Source organism: Ovis aries, chromosome 8, assembly GCF_016772045.2.
Source record: "Ovis aries strain OAR_USU_Benz2616 breed Rambouillet chromosome 8, ARS-UI_Ramb_v3.0, whole genome shotgun sequence".
Lineage (NCBI taxonomy): Eukaryota > Metazoa > Chordata > Mammalia > Artiodactyla > Bovidae > Ovis > Ovis aries.
This window is the reverse complement of record NC_056061.1, coordinates 60,139,868-60,161,660: the sequence shown is the minus strand read 5'-3', so window position 1 is coordinate 60,161,660 and position 21,793 is coordinate 60,139,868.

The following is a 21,793-nucleotide window of genomic DNA, read 5'->3' as shown; positions in this document are numbered from 1 at the left end:
TCAAAAAATCCTTTGGATGGAGTCAAATTCTCCAAGCTTCTGTTTCTTTGACCCAGGTTCTTCAAAGTCTTATGGCCTGAGTCCTCTCCTAGGAACAAGGAAGGTCTGGGCTGGCAGATATCTGGCCAACTCTCTGCTGCACCCAAAGCAGCAGCAGAACCCTTGCTTGTCCTAACACTGGACTTCCACTGGGGAAAAAGTTTTAATTACCTCTGAAATCTCAAGTCTAAAGATCAGTAACTCATGCAATCTGTTTTCTTAAATGTAAGTGCTTTGCTGCAGTTCTGTGTTGTAAGATGTTTCTCTGTTCTGTTTTGTTCTTGTTTATTGTTTGCTTCTATCTTGAAAAATGGAGATCATATCAGGGGATAAATCTTGTTCATAAATCTAGTATATTGAGCCCAATTGTTTTCAATTGCAGATAGGATTGTTTTAATTGCCACATATTTCTGTTTCCCAAGAAACATATATTACACCCACAATGGTCCATGCTTCTCTTAACAATGGAATTAGAATAAAACATCTGCAGCCAAAGCTGCACGGGGTCTGGCTTGCTCTTTTGCCATCAGTCTCAATGAGGTGAAAAGTGAACGCTAGCCACAAATCAACTGAGAATTAGCACAAGCTGTTGTTTTTGAGTTTTCCAAATATTTTCAGACTTCCATTGTGTATTTTTGTGTTTTGTTCTCAAAAATCCTTGCCAAAACCTCCCCCAATGGCATTCTTTCCTAGGTTCCTAACTCATGTGAACAGCAAACAAAACTTCTTCTAGTTCATTAATCTCAAGGAGATATGTTTGCTAAATACAAGAAGATGAATAGAATACACATTTTTACTATTTTGGGGTTCACAAACTCATTAAAAATTTAAGACTGTGTTAGTTGAACTTGTAGACTACTTCTGATTTGTATCTTTAGGATAGTATTTGGATACTCAAAATGTATATAAAATGAAAATCACAGCCCTGTGGAATTAGTAGATATAGAAGTTGAGGAAAGGATGGATAGAACAAAACAGGACAGAAGGTTGGGTAACCTTAAATAGAAGGTACGCACATAAACACACTGCTGTTTAACTGGTAGATATATTTATTGTCCATGGACAGATTATTCATGGAAAAAAAGGCTTCTTATACCCCTTTTGTTGAATACCATGAATTTTCAGCATGTCTTTTCTCCCACGTAATGATCATTAAATTCTCTAGATAATACCAAGACAGTTTTCCTTTTTCCTCCCTCCATTTCTGGGTACTGCATTAAAATTGATTACAATAAATCATGCGTGTTAAGTTCTAATCTCATTTTCTTTCTTTTATTCCTGTGACCAATGGGATGGCTTAGATATGGATGCTTTTGTGCCCTGGGGAAATAGAAAACAGAGGTTGTCCATCTTTGCCAAGGAGATTGATGTCTTAGTCAATATCACTGTGGGACACATGGGGAAAACTGCCTCTCCCCTGCCCCACAACTCCGTCCTGATTACCAGCTAACCAGTGGTTGTGATCTCATTTCTTTTATTATTATATCAAGGAAATGTTAAGCTTTCTTAACTCCTTATTCAAAATGCCCTTGAAGAAAGGGAGTGAGGTGTCAGAAAATAATAGATTCTCATTATAATTCTTCCACAAACCTTTTAAATGTCCTTGGAAAATGTTATTGTATTTGACTCAGTTTCCCTTTTGCTTGGGGAAAGTAAGTGTTATGGAGACCTAAGGTCCACTTAGATGTCTTTGATACCTCAGTCAACACAATAGTAAGATCTTTCCTATAAAGTCTCTTTCACTTTTCCTATCATTTCATTGAATTTCAAAACATCGAATAATACCCACTAACACCATAATTTAATCATTTGCTCTCTAGTTTGTGACAAACCAGTTCCATCCTGCAACAAAAAACTGGGGGTGGCTGTTTTCCATGTTAGTTTATTTCTTACTGAAGTCTGCATTCAATTTTTCTTTTGTTGACTTTTAAACTTGAAATCTATTTTGTGACAAAGTATATGAAGAGATTTGGAAGGAAAAAGAAAAGCATCTTTGAACACACTACTTCAAATATTTTAAACCCCTTTGGTATGCACAGATAAAATCTATTGAGTTTGTGTGTGGGATCTTGATTCTGTGGTTATGAATTATTTAAACAAAGTTTATGCAACATAAAGAACAATTGTCTAAAAATATAAACAATCATTTTCTTCCTTCGGTGCTGTAAATTCACTGGTGCTGTGGATATTATGAAGGAATCCTTTATTCACTTTAAACCTATTGTTCTGCTTTGCCTTTTGATTAGACTGACAGAGTCAATTAGTAAGTTTCCCCAGATTCAACCTGTTGTTCATGAAAACAGTGTCATATGTGACAAAACAATGACCCACATGCCACAAACAGCCTCTATGATGTTTGGCCTGACTCTTGCTTCAGTAAATGAAATTAAAGCATTTGATTGGTAACTTTTCCATCAAGGGAAGCAGTAGCCCCTGGATGAACACTCTTGAAGCTCTTTGGTTTTTTTTTTTGTTTGTTTCTTTGTTTGGCTTTTGTATATTTTAGAGTATAAAATATTTTTATATTTTATCTTAGCTCTGTGCTAATATCACCTTTTTTCCCCTCTTTTTTTCTTCTAAAATAACTCATGTCTAGTGAGCTAATTAACAGGCCTTTTGAATTTCTTTACTGTCATAGAAATAATCTGTGGAGTGGAATGAATACCAAGTAATTTCTATTTCTCTGTCTGTGGACTTGTGGAGGGGTCTAACTCATTAGTGAAAAATATCAAATACTAAGCTTATGTTTAAGAAAGTAGCAAAAAGTATACAATGGGGAATATTTGATTTAATGAACTTCATGGGGAAAAATTGTGCTTCTGAACTTGTGGTGGGCTACAAGCCAGTTGTGAGTGAACTGTTGAGGTGCTGTTGGTGTGCAGGGGTGTCTCTGGGAGATCACTGTGGCATCTTCAGGCTTTCTTACAACTGTCTTTGTTGCCAGGCCCTACAGAATTGGCAACCCACCCCAGTATTCTTGTCTGGGAAATCCCATGGACAGAGGAGCCTGGCAGGCTACAGTCCACAGGGTTGCAAAGAGTTGGATACAACTGAGCACACACACACACACACACACGCACACACACAGAGTTCAAATGGAATTTGCCCCAAACCTAGAAAGCCCACTGTGGAATGAGAAGGATGATTGGAACTTGGAATAGTGGCTCCTCTCAGGAGCTGAGCAAGAAGGTGGGAAGGAAGGATGCCATCTGGGCTGGTGCATAGTTACTCTTCCAGATGTTTGCCGGCCCTACTGGGAGAACAAGGGGATATACGTTGCTACCTTGGCTTCAGACAGCAGAGTTCTGGGCAGCAGGTGGATTTATAGAAAAGTACATTTGGCTTTAAGGAAAGGAAGCCTTCCAGTGGTCTAGGCTCTCTGAAGTGGGAAGGGACTGCTATAAGGTGTGGTGACTCCCTATCTCTGGGAGTGAGCAGAGAGAGGGTGGCTGCTCCCATTGGCAGATTCCATAGGGATTGAACTGGACAGTCTTGGCAGAGCCTTTCAACATCTAGATCCTCTGCTTCTGGTAGTAAAACATTCGCTATATCTCTAATTATGCCAAGATTCACTTATAACGGACTCCGTACAAAAACAGTTGAGATGCACATAACAGAGGCAACGTGGAGTAATTCTGTGGTTCTGGAACTAGGCTGGCTGGATTTCCTATTTATGAGACAATATACTTTCAATTTTCACATGTATAGAGTGTAGTAGAATGCATCTCACAGTGTTATTATAAGGATTAAATGAGGTAATAATGTAAAGATGTTAGACCAGGGCCTGATAGAAGTAAGCCCTCTAGGTTGGTTAGCTGTTACTATTATCAGCTGAGCACTTGGTTGGACAGTTATCCCTCAGTATCCACGGGGGATTAGCTCCAGCATACCCCATGGACAACAATACTCAGGGATGCTCATATCCCTTGTGTAAAATGGTGCAATACAGCCAGTTCTCCTTATCCATGAGTTCTGCATCCACGGATTCAGAGAGCCCATGGTGCTAAGTTAACAGTATCTTAATTGCATTGAAATAACCACATATTCATATTGAGGAGTCCTGATGAATGAAAGTCTACTGTGAATGCTGGTCCAAGTTAATCCTCAGCTCTCTGTGACTAAATACAGAACACCTAATGTGAGAATTTTTTGTACTATTAGTTGATGGTGATTTTTCTGACTAAACAAATACTAAAATACATGATGTTTTTACTCAAATAATTGCTTTCACAAGAAGCTCATAAGCAGTTTAGTTAACATTTCTAGGTCTTAACTAAAATGTCAGGTTTTCCAATTTACTCATGTTGGCTAAACTCTCACTATAATTTTAGTTATGAAACTGGGTCCAGTTCAGGAAATCAGTGCGAAATGACTCTCTCTCTGAATTTTTACGTAAATAAATAAATAGTGCTGGAATTTAGAGCTAAATGAATCAGAATATGTTTAGTGCAATCATGTACTGCAAGCACAAGGGAAAAGGGACATTTTGGATCAGGAGGAAAACAATTGCATGGGTAATAGGTTATTAATTTTGTGCTGTTTGTCCACTCCTTCACTAATGTTTAACAAGGCTTTATTGATCACAATAGCCTTGATTTGTACATGGGTACAGATGATTACATTGTGGGCACCAGACCAATCCTTGTGTACAGAGCCTGCAAGCCAAAGACTTCATTAATAATTGATTTTAGCGGGATTGTACAAGTCCACATGGATCTGTCTTTTGCCAGCATGCTTCATCACGATATACTGTTTGATTTCTGGGTAACTGTAGGATAATAGATTTGGAAGTAACCGCAGATTGGAAGTTGGAGGACCTCATCAGTGGCACAGCCAGGGTCAGTTGTTCTGACTCCTTCTGCAAAACCTTCCACTAAACGTATATGGAATCTTTCATCAACAGAATCTGAATCTTAGGTACAGATGTGAAAATCTGACAGGTCAATAATAGAAAACATTTCCCCAAGCAGCTCACTACAGGTGTCCTTCAGATATTCTTGGCAGTATCGTCTATGAAGTTTCACCAATGAGGCTGAATCTCTAGGTCAGAGACCATTAAGATTGGGTTCAGAAATTGTTCAGTGAGACACTCACAGTCTCTGGTAAGGAGAGAAAGGTCTCAGGTTGCCCAGTTCACAGCCCAGATCTCTGTCCAACATTGCCCATCATACTCACCTGTAAACTGTAGTTTAACCACTCACTGACACTCATGATGTCAGGTGGGATTAGCAGATCATGGTTCACCCAGGTCTCTGATTAGCCCTGCTTCTAAAGCCTGCCTACTCACCTCTAGAAAAGGCCACGGGAGTGCTCTGCAGCCCTGGGGCTCACTCCTAGTTCTCTCCTCTAGCACTTGTCTAGCTTTTCTGCTTTCTAAACTTTGGCCTTGAATATTTAAGGGTTATGCTTCTTCCTTGTCTCTTTCTGTTGCTGTTTCCTGTGAACCATCTGCTTAGTGTTCATTTTGCCCCAGGGTCATCCTCAGCTCCCCAATTTGTGGGCTAATCCCAAATCACTGCTAGCCCCACCTGGCCCGTGTCAGACAATTCAGATCCTTATTTGTCTTGGAAGACAGTCAACCCCTGAATCACCATTTATGTGAATTTATTATAACTTACTGCCTGTATTTTGACTGTGGCTGCTATGTTGTCCCTGGGCTGCTATGGCATTCCTTCCCTGGGGTCTGCCTGCCACCCTGGCTGATTCCCCACATGGCTGAGTATTCTAAGCTCAAGGGAACATGGTGGGCATGGTCCCCACAGTCCTTCTCTCATAGCAGCCACTGTCAGCCAGAGATGAGGATGGGACTCATGCTGTCAGGGGTTTACCATTGCCTTCAGTTACCGGGCAGCCAGCTTCTCCCTAGGACTGCAAAATGCCATGGCAAGAGAAGGCCAGCAGTATCATCCACAGGCTCCATCAGGGGCTGTGTGGATGCACTACCATGGCATCAAGCCTTGAAGTAGAAACAGAGTACAAGCTGGGACCACAGAGAAAGCCAGAAAGACCTCAGAAAAAGCCCAACGCCATGGACTTCACAGCCTTTCCAAAGCTCATATTTAGTGAATAAAGGCCCTGCTCGACCCTCTTGATCTATCCTCTACAGACATGGTGATTCCTTGCTCCTTTCCCTCTTACAGGGGGGGATTTCTTCCTGGCTCTAAGTGTCCACAGCCTTCCAACACCCACTGTAGGGACCCATTACCATGCTGGGTGGCCAGCCTCGGCTGGGTAAGGGGTTTTTCTTCATTGCTTAGCCCTTGGCAGTTTCCCCATCCCACTGGCTCCTGTCCTGATCATACCCTAGTTCTTAACCTGAGAAAACAGTGTGTCCCACTGCACTGAAGTGTGAGACTTGGGTGGTGTCATCAACCAAGGTCTGGTCAGTCAGACAGCTTCCTAGCTCCTGGTTAGCATGGACCCCATTGCTTCCTGCTTGAGGAAACCCGTGGCCTGCAGGAGGACTATGGCACAGTGTTTTGTCATGAGCTGCCCATGTATTTCTTTGATCCCTCTGATGACCCAGCTATCTTATCATACTGTCACCTTTTGTCATCAGTGGATCAGTGGTGCTTCTGTCTCCAGGCCACTTCCACCCTTTCTGAAGCCATTGTGCCAGGGATTCCAGTTAAGCATGTCCCTCATAAAAAAGCATTTCCCATTGTGGAGGAAGGAAAATCGATTCACTATCAGAAGTGCTATTGTGAAATCACACTGGTGTTATAGGCTATTTTTCTGCTGAGTGGAATGTACTCTTCCAAATCTGATATTAATGGCCTCCACTGGTATGTGGATGCCAGCTCATGGAGGGGGTTCATCAGGCTGTCTGTCTCTTAGAGCCAACATGCAAGTCTTGTTCATCCTTGACTGTCTTAAGCTTAATGTTTGGCGTGGGAGCTGCCAGTTTGAAAGGTGGTGGTCTTCTTGGGAATCCCTGACTCTTATTTCACAAATTTGATTCACTCAGTGTGGATGAGCCATTGCAGGCACTGGCAAACTTTTTCTATAAAGAATCAGAGTAAATATTTTAGGTTTTATGGGCCATACTGTCTCTCTTGCAACTATTCAGTTCTGACGCTAGAGAAAAGAAGCAGCCATAGAGCATATGTGAAAAGTTGGGTGTGGCTGTGTTCCTGTAAAACTTCTTTACAAACTCAGGTGGTGAGCCAGTGTTTACAGATTGCTGAGATACTGCAGCATCCCTTCCAGGCTGCTATGAGAAATGTGCTAGTCAGGCTTGAGTAGAGTCTCAGGCTGTGTTTTATAAAGTTAAACAGGCCATGTCATGGCAGAAAGAGAAGACATCAACTGTTCTGGAAGGGGGTGTGTGCTAACTTGCTTCAGTTGTGTCCTACTCTGTGCCACCCTTTGGACTGTAGCCCACCAGGCTCCTCTGTCCATGGCATTCTCCAGGCAAGAATAATGGAGTGGGTTGCCATGCCCTTCTACAGAGGCCTGGGAAATAGCTGTGGAAAGAAGAGAAGTGAAAGGCAAAGGAGAAAAGGAAAGATATACCCATTTGAATGCAGAGTTCCAAAGAACAGCAAGGAGAGATAAGAAAGCCTTCTTTAGTGATCAATGCAAAGAAATAGAGGAAAACAATAGAATGGGAAAGACTAGAGATCTCTTCAAGAATATTTGCGATACCAAGGGAACATTTCATGCAAAGATGGGCATAATAAAGGACAGAAATGCTAATAGAAGCAGAGGTATTAAGAAGAGGTGGCAAGAATACACAGAAGTATACAAAAAAGATCTTCATGACCCAGATAAATGTGATGGTGTGAACAAGTCACATAGAGCCAGACATCCTGGAATGCGAAGTCAAGTGGGCCTTAGGAGGTATCACTATGAAAAAAGCTAGTGGAGATGATGGAATTCCTGTTGAGCTATTCAAATCCTGTAAGATAATGCTGTGAAAGAGCTGCACTCAATATGCCAGCAAATTTGGAAAACTCAGCAGTGGCCACAGGACTGGAAAAGGTCAGTTTTCATTCCAATCCCAAAGAAAGGCAATGCCAAGGATCACTCAAATTATTGCACAATTGCACTCATCGCACATGTTAGCAAAGTAATGCTCAAAATTCTCCAAGCCAGGCTTTAACAGTACATGAACCATGAACTTCCAGATGTTCAAGCTGAATTTAGAAAAGGCAGAGGAACCAGAGATCAAATTGCCAACATCTGTTGGATCATTGAAACAGCAAGAGAGTTCCAGAAAAACATCTACTTCTGCTTTATTGACCACGCCAAAGCCTTTGGGATGATCACAGCAAACTGTGAAAAATTCTTCAAGAGATGGGAGCACCAGATCACCTTACTTGTCTCCTGAGAAATCTGTATGCAGGTCATGAAGCAACAGTTAAAACTGGACATGGAACAACAGACTGGTTCCAAATCAGGAAAGGAGAATGTCAAGGCTGTATATTGTCACTCTACTTATTTAACTTATATGCAGAGTACATCATGCGAAATGCCAGGCTGGATGAATCACAAGCTGGAATCAAGATTTCTGGGAGAAATATCAATAACCTCAGACATGCAGATGACACCACCCTTATGGTGGAAATCGAAGAAGAACTAAAGAGTCTCTTGATGAAAATGAAAGAGGAGAGTGAAAAAGTTGGCCTAAAGCTCAACATTCAGAAAACAAAGATCATGGCATCTGGTCCCATCACTTCATGGCAAATAGATGGGGAAGCAATGGAAACCAGTGACAGACTTTAAATTTTTGGGCTCTAAAATCACTGTAGATGGTGACTGCAGCCATGAAATTAAAAGATGCTTGCTCCTTGGGAGACAAGTTATGACCAACCTAGACACCATATTAAAATGCAGAGATATTACTTTGCCCACAAAGGTCCATCTAGTCAAAGCTATGGTTTTTCCAGTAGTCATGTATGGATGTGAGAGTTGGACTCTAAAGAAAGCTGAGCACTGAAGAATTGATGCTTTTGAACTACGGTTTTGGAGAAGATTCTTGAGAGTCCCTTGGACAGCAAGAAGATCCAACTTGTCCATCCTAAAGGAAATCAGTCTTGAATATTCACTGGAAGGACTGATGTTGAAGCTGAAACTCCAATACTTTGGCCACCTGGTGCGAAGAACTGACTCCTTTGAAAAGACCCTGATCCTCGGAAAGATTGAATGTGGGAGGAGAAGGGGACAACAGAGGATGAGATGGTTGGATGGCATCACTGACTCAATGGACATGAGTTAGAGTAAGCTCCAGGAGCTGCTGATGGACAGGGAGGCCTGGCGAGCTGCAGTCCATGGGGTGCAGAGAGTTGGACATGACAGCAACTGAACTGAACTGCCTGGGAAGCCCCTTCAGAAGGGCAGTCCTTCCCACATAGATCAAAGACATCCAATTGTTTCTGAACTTCATCTCTTTATTTCTATGCTTTGAGATCTCTGGTTTCCTTTGCCACTATCTCTTCAGTCAGTTCAGTTCAGTTCAGTTCAGTTGCTCAGTCGTGTCCGACTCTTTGCAACTCCATGAATCACAGCACGCCAGGCCTCCCTGTCCATCACCAACTCCTGGAGTTCACTCAAACTCATGTCCATCGAGTCGGTGATGCCATCCGGTCATCTCATCCTCTGTTGTCCCCTTCTCCTCCTGCCCCTAATCCCTCCAGCATCAGAGTCTTTTCCAATGAGTCAACTCTTCACAAGAGGTGGCCAAAGTATTGGAGCTTCAGCTTTAGTATCAGTCCTTCCAATGAACGTCCAGGACTGATCTCCTTTAGGATGGACTGGTTGGATCTCTTTGCAGTCCAAGGGACTCTCAAGAGTCTTCTCCAACTCCACAGTTCAAAAGCATCAATTCTTCAATGCTCAGCTTTCTTATAGTCCAACTCTCACATCCATACATGACCACTGGAAAAACCATAGCCTTGACTAGATGGACCTTTGTTGGCAAAGTAATGTCTCTGCTGTTCAATATGCTATCTAGGTTGGTCATAACTTTCCTTCCAAGGAGTAAGTGTCTTTCAATTTCACGGCTGCAGTCACCATCTGCAGTGATTTTGGAGCCCAGAAAAATTAAGTCTGACACTGTTTCCACTGTTTCCCCATCTGTTTGCCATGAAGTGATGGGACCAGATGCCATGATCTTAGTTTTCTGAATGTTGAGCTTTAAGCCAACATTTTACTCTCCTCTTTCACTTTCATCAAGAGTCTTTTTTGTTCCTCTTCACTTTCTGCCATAAGGGCGGTGTCATCTGCATATCTCAGGTTATTGATATTTCTTCCAGCAATCTTGATTCCAGCTTGTGCTTCTTCCAGCCCAGTGTTTCTCATGATGTACTCTGTATAGAAGTTAAATAAGCAAGGTGACAATATACAGCCTTGACATACTCCTTTTCTTATTTGGAACCAGTCTGTTGTTCCATGTCCAGTTCTAACTGTTGCTTCCTGACCTGCATATAGGTTTCTCAAGAGGCAGGTCAAATGGTCTGGTATTCCCATCTCTTTCAGAATTTTCCACAGTTTCTTGTGATCCACACAGTCAAAGGCTTTGGTATAGTCAATAAAGCAGAAATAGATGTTTTTCTGGAACTCTCTTGCTTTTTCAATGGTCCAGCTGATGTTGGCAATTTGATCTCTGTTTAAATTCCAGTTCTTCTGGGAGGCCCTTACTAATTCAGACCCAGGGGTTGATGAGCTCTCTTTGCTTTGTGTCCCCTGTAAGTTCCATAAAATGGGAACTAGATCATTCCATAGCACAGTGCTAGGCTTGTGGTCAGTGGCCATTCATGCTTTGAGTTTTTTTACATTTGTTCAGTTGAACTGTTTCTCTATACATGTGAGAGTATGTATAAAGTTTTGTCTATACATAGAGAGAGTCTAAAGAGTTGTGGAACTCTTTCTTCTCACAGATGTTGGCCCCAGTGAGTGTGAACTATTCTTCTTAGTGGTGGCACCCACCTTGTCACAGGACCCCTTGAGGTCTGGAGGCTCTGCCTTGTGGTGTGCTGGCATCAGGAGCCAGAATCTCAGAATCTCAATCTCCACAGTTCTGCCCCCTTTTTGAATGCTTAGAATTTTTATTTTTTATTGTTAGGCAGTGATAACCACAAAGCAGACATCCTTTTTCAGAAGGCTAGATATGGAGAGGAAATTCTCCAGCTGAGGCATCAGTGGACATATGGTTCTGTTTACACTGACAGAGGTAAGCCAACAGGGCCTCAGACTGACAGCTCCATAATCCGCCTTCTGAAAGCTCCAGGCCTCAGAGGCAGCTCCTAGCAGAGCGGAGTGCCAAGGGAGCTGGCCTTGTGAGAGTAGGAAGTCTTGGTGGCCACTCCTGGCGGCTCTGGGTCATTCCCACCCTCTGTGCTCCACCCTGTTACCATTCTTCTGAGAGGGGAATTTAGAAATGACACACCGCAATCTATAAGCTGACTGTTGAGCTGGGCCAAGGTGAAGCTGCGTTTACGTCTAATTACTCTTTGTGGTCTGGCAGCTCCCGAAGCATGACTGTCCGTTTTGTTCTCCATCGCGTTGGTCGTCCACCTGATGACTGGAATGTCAGTCTTGACATAAAATAGTATGATAATGGCATTGGCCAACCATTGTATCATATGATTTTGGCTTTTAGCTTTATGTGAAATGTCTGGCATTCACTGGGAGAGAAATGCCAGCTCAGACACATATCTTATATATATTTTTTTCACATATCTTATATTATCTAAGGCAAAGGCACAGATAAAGGGGTAGAGCTTTGTAAGACCTGATACTTGAATGAATGTAGTTCAAAGCAGAAATAACAGCAGTAGCATCTTTTGAAGCAATATTTGGTAGGTAGATTCTCTACTTGTATAAGCAAAGCAGAAATAGAAAACACTGACCCATGTTCAGAAACAGAAAATTCTTAAAAAGAAACATTGGTCTCTAGCTTATAAGTTAGAAAGTGTTGCCAAGGTTGTCTTTCAATAGCACCTGCTAGTATATTATCTTCTCTGATACCAATGAGGCTGATGTCCTCACAAAGCTGATGGACTTTTCTAGGAGTCTTTTCACAACTGTGTTTTTCTGATGTTTCTTAAGGTGGCCTTTCTTACTCCTTTATTCTTCAGCCTATGGTGATTTACATGTGCCTTATTCTGTTTTATTACATCTTGTAGTCTGAAAGGTTTCTGCCTATTTCTTCTGAGTGCTTGGAAATAGAATGCTTATCAAGTTATTTCCCCATTTACAAAGCAGGCCCCTTGTTGAATGAGAATGAAGTGATTAAAATGGATGATTGTGAATACTTAAATGTACTCTTCAGAGAATTTATACAGGAACAAAATAAAAAGAAAACCCCCAAAATTTCTAATTTAAAATTATTTTTTCCTTTCAATAAATACTTCATGCTTGTAGCTGTCTTTATTACAAAGAAATAGATCAGGAGCCAACAGATCTGAGTTCTTGTCCCAGCACTGGCAAATAGTTCATGTGCAGGGTCTCCATTCCACCCGCCATTCAGTGAAGGAACTCTCTATTTTTATGAGGAAAACATCTTCAAAATAGCTGGAATGAATAAAGTACTTTATTTCCTGGAGATTCGCAAAACACTATCTCTTTGCTGTATATAGCAGATACTGTGATGGTATCTTATTGCATATAAAGTCCAAATTCTCTAGAATGGCATCTAAGCGTCTTTGTATTCTATTCCTAAAGTGCCTTTCTACATCACTTCTCATTGTCTTCTTGGACTTTTTATTTTGCGAATACTGTAGACTCTTTGCTGATCCTTTATCATACCATGTACTTTCTTGACTCTGGGCCCTTGTTATTGCTGTTCCCATTCCCACCTCTCTTTCTTCACAAACCAAAGGCCTACCTACCTTCAAAACTCAACTCCAATGTTTTCTTGTTTGTGCAGCTTTTTAAAAATTAATTTTTATTAGAGCATTGTATATGTGCTGCCAAAGTGAGCACTTTATTGGAGCATGGTTGCTTTATAATACTGTGTCAGTTTCTTGCTGTACAGCAAAGTAAATCAGTCATACATATGCATACATCTACTCTTTTTTACATTTCCTTTCCATTAAGGTCACTACAGAGCACTGAGTAGAGTTCCCTGTGCTATATAGTATGTTCTTATTAACTATCTAGCCAATCCTAAAGGAAATCAACCCTGAATATTCATTGGAAGGACTGATGCTGATGCTGAAGCTCCAATACTTTTGCCACCTGACACGAAGAGCCGACTCATTAGAAAAGACCTTGACACTTGGAAGGATTACAGGCAGGAGGAGAAGGGGCTGGCAGAGGATGAGATGGTTGGATGGCATCACTGACTCAATGGACATGAGTTTGAGCAAGCTCCGGGAGATGGGAAAGGACAGGGAAGCCTGGCGTGCTGCAGTCCATGGAGTTGCAAAGAGCTGGACACGACTTAGCAACTAAAGAACATTAGTTATCTATCTTATAGTAATACATAGTAGGAGAAGGCAATGGCACCCCACTCCAGTACTCTTGCCTGGAAAATCCCATGGATGGAGGAGCCTGGTGGGCTGCAGTCCATGGGGTCACTAAGAGTCGGACACGACTGAGCAACTTCACTTTCATGCATTGGAGAAGGAAATGGCAACCTACTCCAGTGTTCTTGCCTGGAGAATCCCAGGGACGGGGGAGCCTGGTGGGCTGCCGTCTATGGGATCGCACAGAGTCGGACACGACTGAAGCGACTTAGCAGCAGCAGCAGCAGCAGCAGCAGCAGCAGTGTATATATGTCAGTTCACTGGGAAATTTTTGGGTATCGGAAAACATAGGGAAGGCAAAAGATCCAGAAATATTGTCCTGGGCAATCAAGGACAGCAGCAATAGAAGAGGGAGACTTTTTCATCCCCTTGTGTAAGAGCTGAAGTGCAGCTCACCTAGAAAAAGGATAAATTGCCACTAGATGACGCTGTTTCCTCATTAGGCAAAGGGATTTGTCACTGGGGTGTCCAGCACCACAGAGCCAAGAGTGCTGGCCTTAGGGCCAGGAATCTGCTTCCAGCTCGGCCTCTCAGGAGAAGGAGGCCTGGAAGGAAAAGACTTCTGAGTCTGGCCAGGATCTTTCATTTGTAAAACAAAAAATTCCTGGATTGGATGATGTCCGAAGTCTCTCCAATTACTTTAAATTTTTTTTTCATTTTTAAAAATCAAGCCTCAGCAATGTCTTTATGTAAACATACTCGTTGAACAGACATACCAGTTTTTCTTTAACTAAATCTCATTTGTATGCTTAAACTCGGTAAAAGATATGGGGCAGGAATCTAATAAACAATGGTGCGCCTGTGTGGATTGGGAGCCTTCCTGGGCCCAGACAACATTTCTCCTGTTTAAGCTTATTTCTGTGCTCAAAGACTTACAGAGCTAGAAAGACTCTTAGAAAGTGTACATTTCTAGCCTTTACTTTTCATGTCTAATGCCTAAGCATAAATTTCTCTGGGGGAGAGAATGGTGGCATTGTAATCTTTCCCATTATTAGTCCTTTTAGGGGCCGTAGCTCTGGATGTAGGTACCTATTTTCCAGGTCAGCTCTGAACTGCATTCTCTTTGGTATTCTATTCAATATCACTCGTGGGTTTTGAAGCTCTGCTAGGACTTACTGGATCATGGAATAAAATGAATGACACAGAACACCTAGCTATTGTGTTTGAGCTTCTTTCCTTGCCTACTCTTGGAACAGGGCTCTATGAAGCAGTGCTTTGCTCTGCGTTTGCTTCACAGGTGTTCAGTTAGGTGGAAGTTAAACTGCAAGTCCAGAAGATTGTGGTGGGTCAAGTGCTATAACTGTGTCCATCCCTTCCCCCCAAACCCAGAGGAAGTGCCCAGCTCCAAGGTTTTGTCTCTTTACCATAAGTGGAACCCAGATCATTTTAATGCACAGAAGTGCTCACTTTTCTTGGTGAGTCCTCAAGGTCATTGGTCTGCTGTTTCCTACAGTAATAGTAACAATAATTTATCTCTTGTAAACAAAATAGCATACCCTTAACCTACATACTGCTGTTAAAACATCATCCCAGTAGGACAAGGGAGTTGCTGACTGTGAAGGAGAATTGGCAAAATAGGGCAAATGAAACAAGGTTTGAAAACTCAGATGTTTTAGTCTCTGTCTTATAAATATCAGTGAAATAGCTTTCTACCTGAGAAAGATGATGGATTTCAATTTTATTCTTCCATTTTGTTTATATGTCTTAATGAAGAAGTTCTTAGTAAATATTCAATAAAAAAGAGACATGAATGCAGTGACTCCTGAATCTACCAATGACCCCCTTTACAGCCTCCCTGTGACCCAGCAAGTCCTCTTACTAGATCAGTTCAGGCTCTGTGTTCATAGTTAACAACGTTTCATTAGGGATGAAAAAACACTTTGCCTTTGCTTCCAAACATGAGTTGAGCTTTGATAGGGCTCCAGCAGGGAACAGCTTTCTCTTTTTTATCCTTTTGATTCCCTGGTGTGTAATCTTGTCTTTTGAAATAGTTGCAATCAGAACAAATTACCAAAAGAATGGGGAAGGAAAAGATTTCACAGTCGCCCTGGGTATTTTTTCGTTTTCTTTAACTATTGTTACCTTCCCTTAGTAATTGAAAATGATCCAAGAGATCTGTATGCACTTGGCAGTGTTTTTCTAAGTGTGTGAACTAGAGAGGGCTTTTAAGGTGACAGAGGTTGTGTTAGCCCAGGCTTAGCAGCTCTGGAAAACCAGTCACCTGCCTTGTTGCTTGATTCCCTGCCTCAACAGGGAGCATAGAGAGTTTTGGGGACAATGACTGCTATGGCTGGGGGAGAGTTCAAGCCCAGAATGGGAGAGGATTTAGAGGCTGGTCTTGCACTCACATTCTAGGTGCAGAGTTTAGTGTGGTTAGTGCATCCTTCACAGTCTTGAGTAGAGGTTAAAGAATGATGCTTTCAGAATCTGCCTTGAATTTTTTTTGATGCTCCTGTCTCACTAGGACCAAGGTCATTGTCAGGAAGGCAGCTTCACCGCCTCTCTGAAATCCAGGGGACACTTTGCACTGGCTGGTTCATTCATTACACCCTACCCATCTTGTGGGTATGGGCAGATGTGTGCCTGCTTCCTGACGTTCAGGGAAATTAAGAACATGACTGAGTTCTCTAAGACTAAGCAGACATTTGAGGAGAAGAGACAGGCTACCCCCTCCAGTATTCTTGAGCTTCTCTGGTGGCTGAGATAGTAAAGAATCTGCCTGCAATGTGGGAGACCTGAGTTCGATCCCTGGGTTGGGAAGATCCCCTGGAGGAGGGCATGGCAACCCACTCCAGTATTCTTGCCTGGAAAATCTCATGGACAGAAGAGCCTGGTGGGCTACAGTCCACGGGGTCGCAAAAAGTCAGGCATGACTGAGTGACTAAGCACAGCACAGCACAAGCGGACTTTTGAACATTTGGGAGGAGCGATTTCAGGGCAAGATGGGTGTTTATGACATTCCTGGGGATGCTAGGTGGCGGGGACACCTGCCACCTCAGGTGTCATTTCTTGAGCTTTATACTTGATGAATTAGAGATATATGAAGCAGAAGCAGTCAATTATTTCTAGACAAACTAGCACTGCCAGGCTTTACTCAGAAGGCTACAGGAAGAAAGGTCCTTGGAAAAGAGGCCTTGTCACTGAAGGAAAGTCAGGTGGAGAACAACTAACATCTAGTGCCTTGAACATATTACCTGTAATTGAATGAATTAATGAGCAGAGATTAGAAGGGCCTTGTAAGGACCTAGGACTTTCTGAGCTTCCTGTTATCCAAGACTAGGAAGCTGGTGGAATTGACTGTATCTGTCAAGTCCAAGGAGACATCAAGAGGTAATAAAGCTCAGCTTTGTGTGGTAGGTATTTTAAAAAGTAGAAAATTTGGATAGCACCTCAAGAGAGTGTATATCATATGCATACGTTCTAATAGATAAGCACATGTGTACATCAGCAAAGCAGATGTAATAGTACCAACTGAAGATATGTCTAAGTGGGAATCAGTGCAGGTCATCTCTGTAGATGTGTTCACAGTAAAGGAGGCAGAGAGGCTGGGAGACTGTGGGGTTTGGAATGCAACTCCCAGTCTTTCAGCAGCAAGCTGAAACTTTGTTCCTGCCAGCAAGATCACTCATTAGGAGACTGAGCGCAGGGTTCAAAGCCATTAGTGCCTGTGGACTCCAAGTTCAGAGCAGAAACAATTTTATCAAGGTTACTAGACCAAGTTCGAGATGAGACCCAAAGACCTCTCTTCTCTTTTGGATCAAGACAGAAAGTCCATTTATTCCCTGGGTTACTTTAATGGTGGATGACTCAAATATTCATTTCTGTCTTCCTTTAGTCAAGCCAAATTTTTCATGTGCTTGGCTCAAAGCTATTGAAAAAACCAGGATGATAGCCAGGTTCGGAGTAATTTCTAAAATACAAGACAAAGTATAAAAATATTAGACTGCTCCTTGAATAGAAAAACAAGGAAGAGTATACCAGTGTAAATCCAAACCCAGCATCATAAAAAAGAAGTCTAATTGTAAATGTTAATAGCTGCAACTGAACTACATTTTGCATGGATTTGTAAGGCAGCCTGTGCAAAAAGAGATTATGAGTCATGAGCATGTTTGTGTCAGATTCTGAGTGGCACATTGATTTCTAAAAATTGATCTTGAGTATGTTCATGTCAGCGTCATCTCAGGATGCTTCTGATGTGAGCCTAGTACTGAAGAGTGGGATTACTTTGGAGATGTTCTAATTAGGGAATCCTCGTGAGTAGGTCACTGAAAAATTCTCTACCATTTGCCATGATGACGGCAGTACAGCGTATCCTAGATCGCGAAAAGCAAGGAATCTCTGGTTGGACCAGAGAAGTGCTAGGAGTGGAGAGTGCAGATGGTGAGGCAACTGGGGCAACTCTGGTGGACAACTTAAATTTGACGTGTATTATACCCTCCTGAAATTTTTCTGAGGAAAGAATAATGATAGAATAGTGACAGTTATTGAAGTTTGATGGCAGAAACAGGGGGTTCATTATACTATCTTCACTTTTGTTTAATATTATCTTTTATAAAAGTTAAAATACTTCTTCAAATTGTATCCTAGAAATACTTTTTTTTAATAAAAAGAAAACAATGTAAGGAATTCTCATATTCTTATTGGTTTTCTTAATGAAAACCAACTTTATTTAATTAATTTATTATAATTATTACTATTTTTGGGCCACACCATAGAGCTTGTGGGACTTTAGTTCCCCAACCAGGGATTGAACCCAGGCCCTTAGCAGTGAGAGCACAGAGCCCTAACTGCTGAACTGACAGGGAATTCCTGAAAACCAACTTTAAAAAGAGAAATATGCATGCTTAGTTATATATGCCTAGTATTTTGCCCATTTTGCACATTTATATTTGTTTTTCTCTAGTGTGTAAGAGAGGGAAAGTGAGCAAATGGCGTTTTCCCTAAAGAGACTATATATTTTCCCTTACCACACTAATCAGTTCAGCTCAGTTGCTCAGTGGTGTCCGACTCTTTGCGACCCCATGAATTGCAGCACGCCAGGCCTCCCTGTCCATCACCAACTCCCGGAGTTCACTCAAACTCATGTCCATTGAGTCAGTGATGCCATCCAGCCATCTCATCCTATGTTGTCCCCTTCTCCTCCTGCCCCCAATCCCTCCTAGCATCAGAGTCTTTTCCAATGAGTCAACTCTTCTCATGAGGTGGCCAAAGTATTGGAGTTTCAGCTTTAGCATCAGTCCTTCCAATGAACACTGAGGGCTGATCTCCTTTAGGATGGACTGGTTGGATCTCCTTGCAGTCCAAGGGACTCTCAAGAGTCTTTTCTAACATCACAGTTCAAAAGCATCGATTCTTTGGTGCTCAGCTTTCTTCACAGTCCAACTCTCACATCCATACATGACCACTGGAAAAACCATAGCCTTGACTAGATGTACCTTTGTTGGCAATGTAATGTCTCTGCTTTTCAATATGCTATCTAGTTTGGTCATAACTTTTCTTCCAAGGAGTAAGTGTCTTTTAATTTCATGGCTGCAGTCACCATCTGAAGTGATTTTGGAGCCCAGAAAATAAAATCTGCCACTGTTTCCACTGTTTTCCCATCTATTTCCCATGAAGGGATGGGACCAGATGCCATGATCTTAGTTTCCTGAATGTTGAGCTTTAAGCCAACTTTTTTACTCTCCTCTTTCACTTTCATCAAGAGGCTTTTTAGTTCCTCTTTACTTTCTGCCATAAGGGTGGTGTCATCTGCATATCTGAGGTTATTGATATTTCTCCTGGCAATCTTGATTCCAGCTTGTCCTTCTTCCAGCCCAGCGTTTCTCATGATGTACTCTGCATAGAAGTTAAATAAGCAGGGTGACAATATACAGCCTTGACATACTCCTTTTCCTATTTAGAACCAGTCTGTGGTTCCATGTCCAGTTCTAACTGTTGCTTCCTGACCTGCATACAGGTGTCTCAAGAGGCAGGTCAGGGGGTCTGGTATTCCCATCTCTTTCAGAATTTTCCACAGTTGATTGTGATCCACACAGTCAAAGGCTTTGGCATAGTCAATAAAGCAGAAATAGCATGTTTTTCTGGAACTCTCTTGCTTTTTTGATGATTCAGCAGATGTTGGCAATTGATCTCTGGTTCCTCTGCCTTTTCTAAAGCCAGCTTGAACATATGGAAGTTCACGGTACTTATAGTCAAAAAAATTCCATTAAGGTATAGCAAGTAGACAGCTAGAGTTCACTTTTCACTTTGTGGGATAGGCTTAAGAAATGATTCTTAGTTGAATCCACACACACAAAAGTGCACACACTTGCCTTTCACTATCTTTGTGAAATTTTCCATGAGCATCGATTCCAGCCCCACAGTACACTCTGAAATATTCAGGCAGCAAGATATCCTGATAACTCATGTTCAAGAGGGAATAGCCCTTGGTTTAGCCACATATACATCTTCTTCTTTTTAATGATTAGGTATAGCTTGAAGTTACAAACCACAACCTGATGTGTTTGGTTATGTATTTTAAAGATCTGTATGAAAACTCATTAAATCTGGTTTTGTGTGTACATATGTTTGTGTGTTTCTGTGTTTTTTTTGTTAGTGTTCTCTTTCTGTGTAGGAAATATAAGTATATGGAAGAACCAAACTGGTTATATTTTACAGAATATTAAGTAAAACTTTTGAACCATCAAATTACTCATTTGAGAAATTCATTCAGTGAAGAAAGATTTATGGAGTACTTTTATGAGTCAGATGCTATGGTCAGCGCTGTGAATACAGTAAAGACAAAGCTATGTGGTGGTCTCTGTCTTTGTGGGCTTTCCAGATTTAAATAGGAACAAACATTAACTAAGTAACCAGGCATATGACTAGGTAATTACAGCTACAAGCGCTATGAAAAAAAGATTGGGTACTTTGAGAGCATTTCATAAGTTGTTCCCAAGTAGCTTGAGGTCAAGGAAGGTGTCCCAGAGGAGATGATATTTGAACTCATATCTGATGGTCAGGAAGAGTGTCAGATGAGGGAAAGAGAAGAGCTTAATTTCAAGGAGAAAACTGGCACTCTAGAAGGACAGGGAGGCCAGGTAGCTGGAGGGTCAAGGGTGGAGGGAGACTGGTGAGCCATGAAGGTAGAGAGGAAAGCCCAAGCTGAGTCCATGGAAAGAATTTTGCTCTTTATCTTAAGAGCAATTGGAAAGTCTATTAAGGGTTTTAAGCAGGGGATAACATGATCCGATTTACACTTTTAAGAAAATTACTTTGACTGGAGTCTGGAAAATGGATTAGATTAGGCAAGAGTGCCTGCCGTCCTGGAGAGGCAGTGATTAGACTATTAGGAGCCAGTCTCTTGGTTGTAAATTGGGGACATGGAGGTGAGTAGAATATTATCTCATCTCTTCAAGAGTACATGCTGTGGGGAGTCAGACTTGTAAACAGAGAATGATGATACAATGTGGTAAGTTTCATATGAAAGGTGATTAAAACACATTATGGGGACACAGTAGATAGAGCAATAATCTTAAGTTGGAGGATCAGAGGAAGCTGCAAAGAGTCGCCTTTATGTTGGAGGCAGGGACCCAGATCCTTCTATCCCAGGGCTTTGCCTTTGGAAATTCAGGGTCTTCTGCATCCAACAGGAACCAGAATAAGAATAAGAAGGGGAGAAGGCATTGTTGTTGTTCAGTCAGTAAGTTGTGTCCGACTCTGTGACCCCATGGACTGCAGCATGCCAGGCTTCCCTGTCCTTCACCATCTCTTGCAGCCTGCTCAAATTCATGTCCATTGAGTCAGTGATGCCATCCAACCGTCTCATCCTCTGTCACCCTCTTCTCCTCCTGCTCTCAATCTTGCCCTGCATCAAGGGCTTTTCCAATGAGTTGGCTCTTTGAATCAGGTGGCCAAAATATTAGAGCTTCAATTTCAGCATCAGTCCTTCCAATGCATGCCGGATTCTTAAAAATTCTGTTCTGAGAGTGCCAGACATCATTTCTGCTCACATGACATTGGCAAGAGTTAGTCACATGGACATCACTGGGTGAAAGGGAAGCCAGGAAATGTAATCCTCGTCTGGGTCAACAGCCAGTGGAAATATTGCTGGACAGAAGGCCATCTCTGCCACACATACCATCCATTTATTTGTCTAGTGTCAGTGTCTGTTTGTTAGAATGTAACTGCTATGGAAAAGGGATCTCTTTCTGTTTCTTTCCCTCTTGTAACTTTGGGACCAACAATGGTTTTTGGCTTCAGGGAGGTCTCCAGTGAATATTTGTATTTGTTTTTCTTTAGTT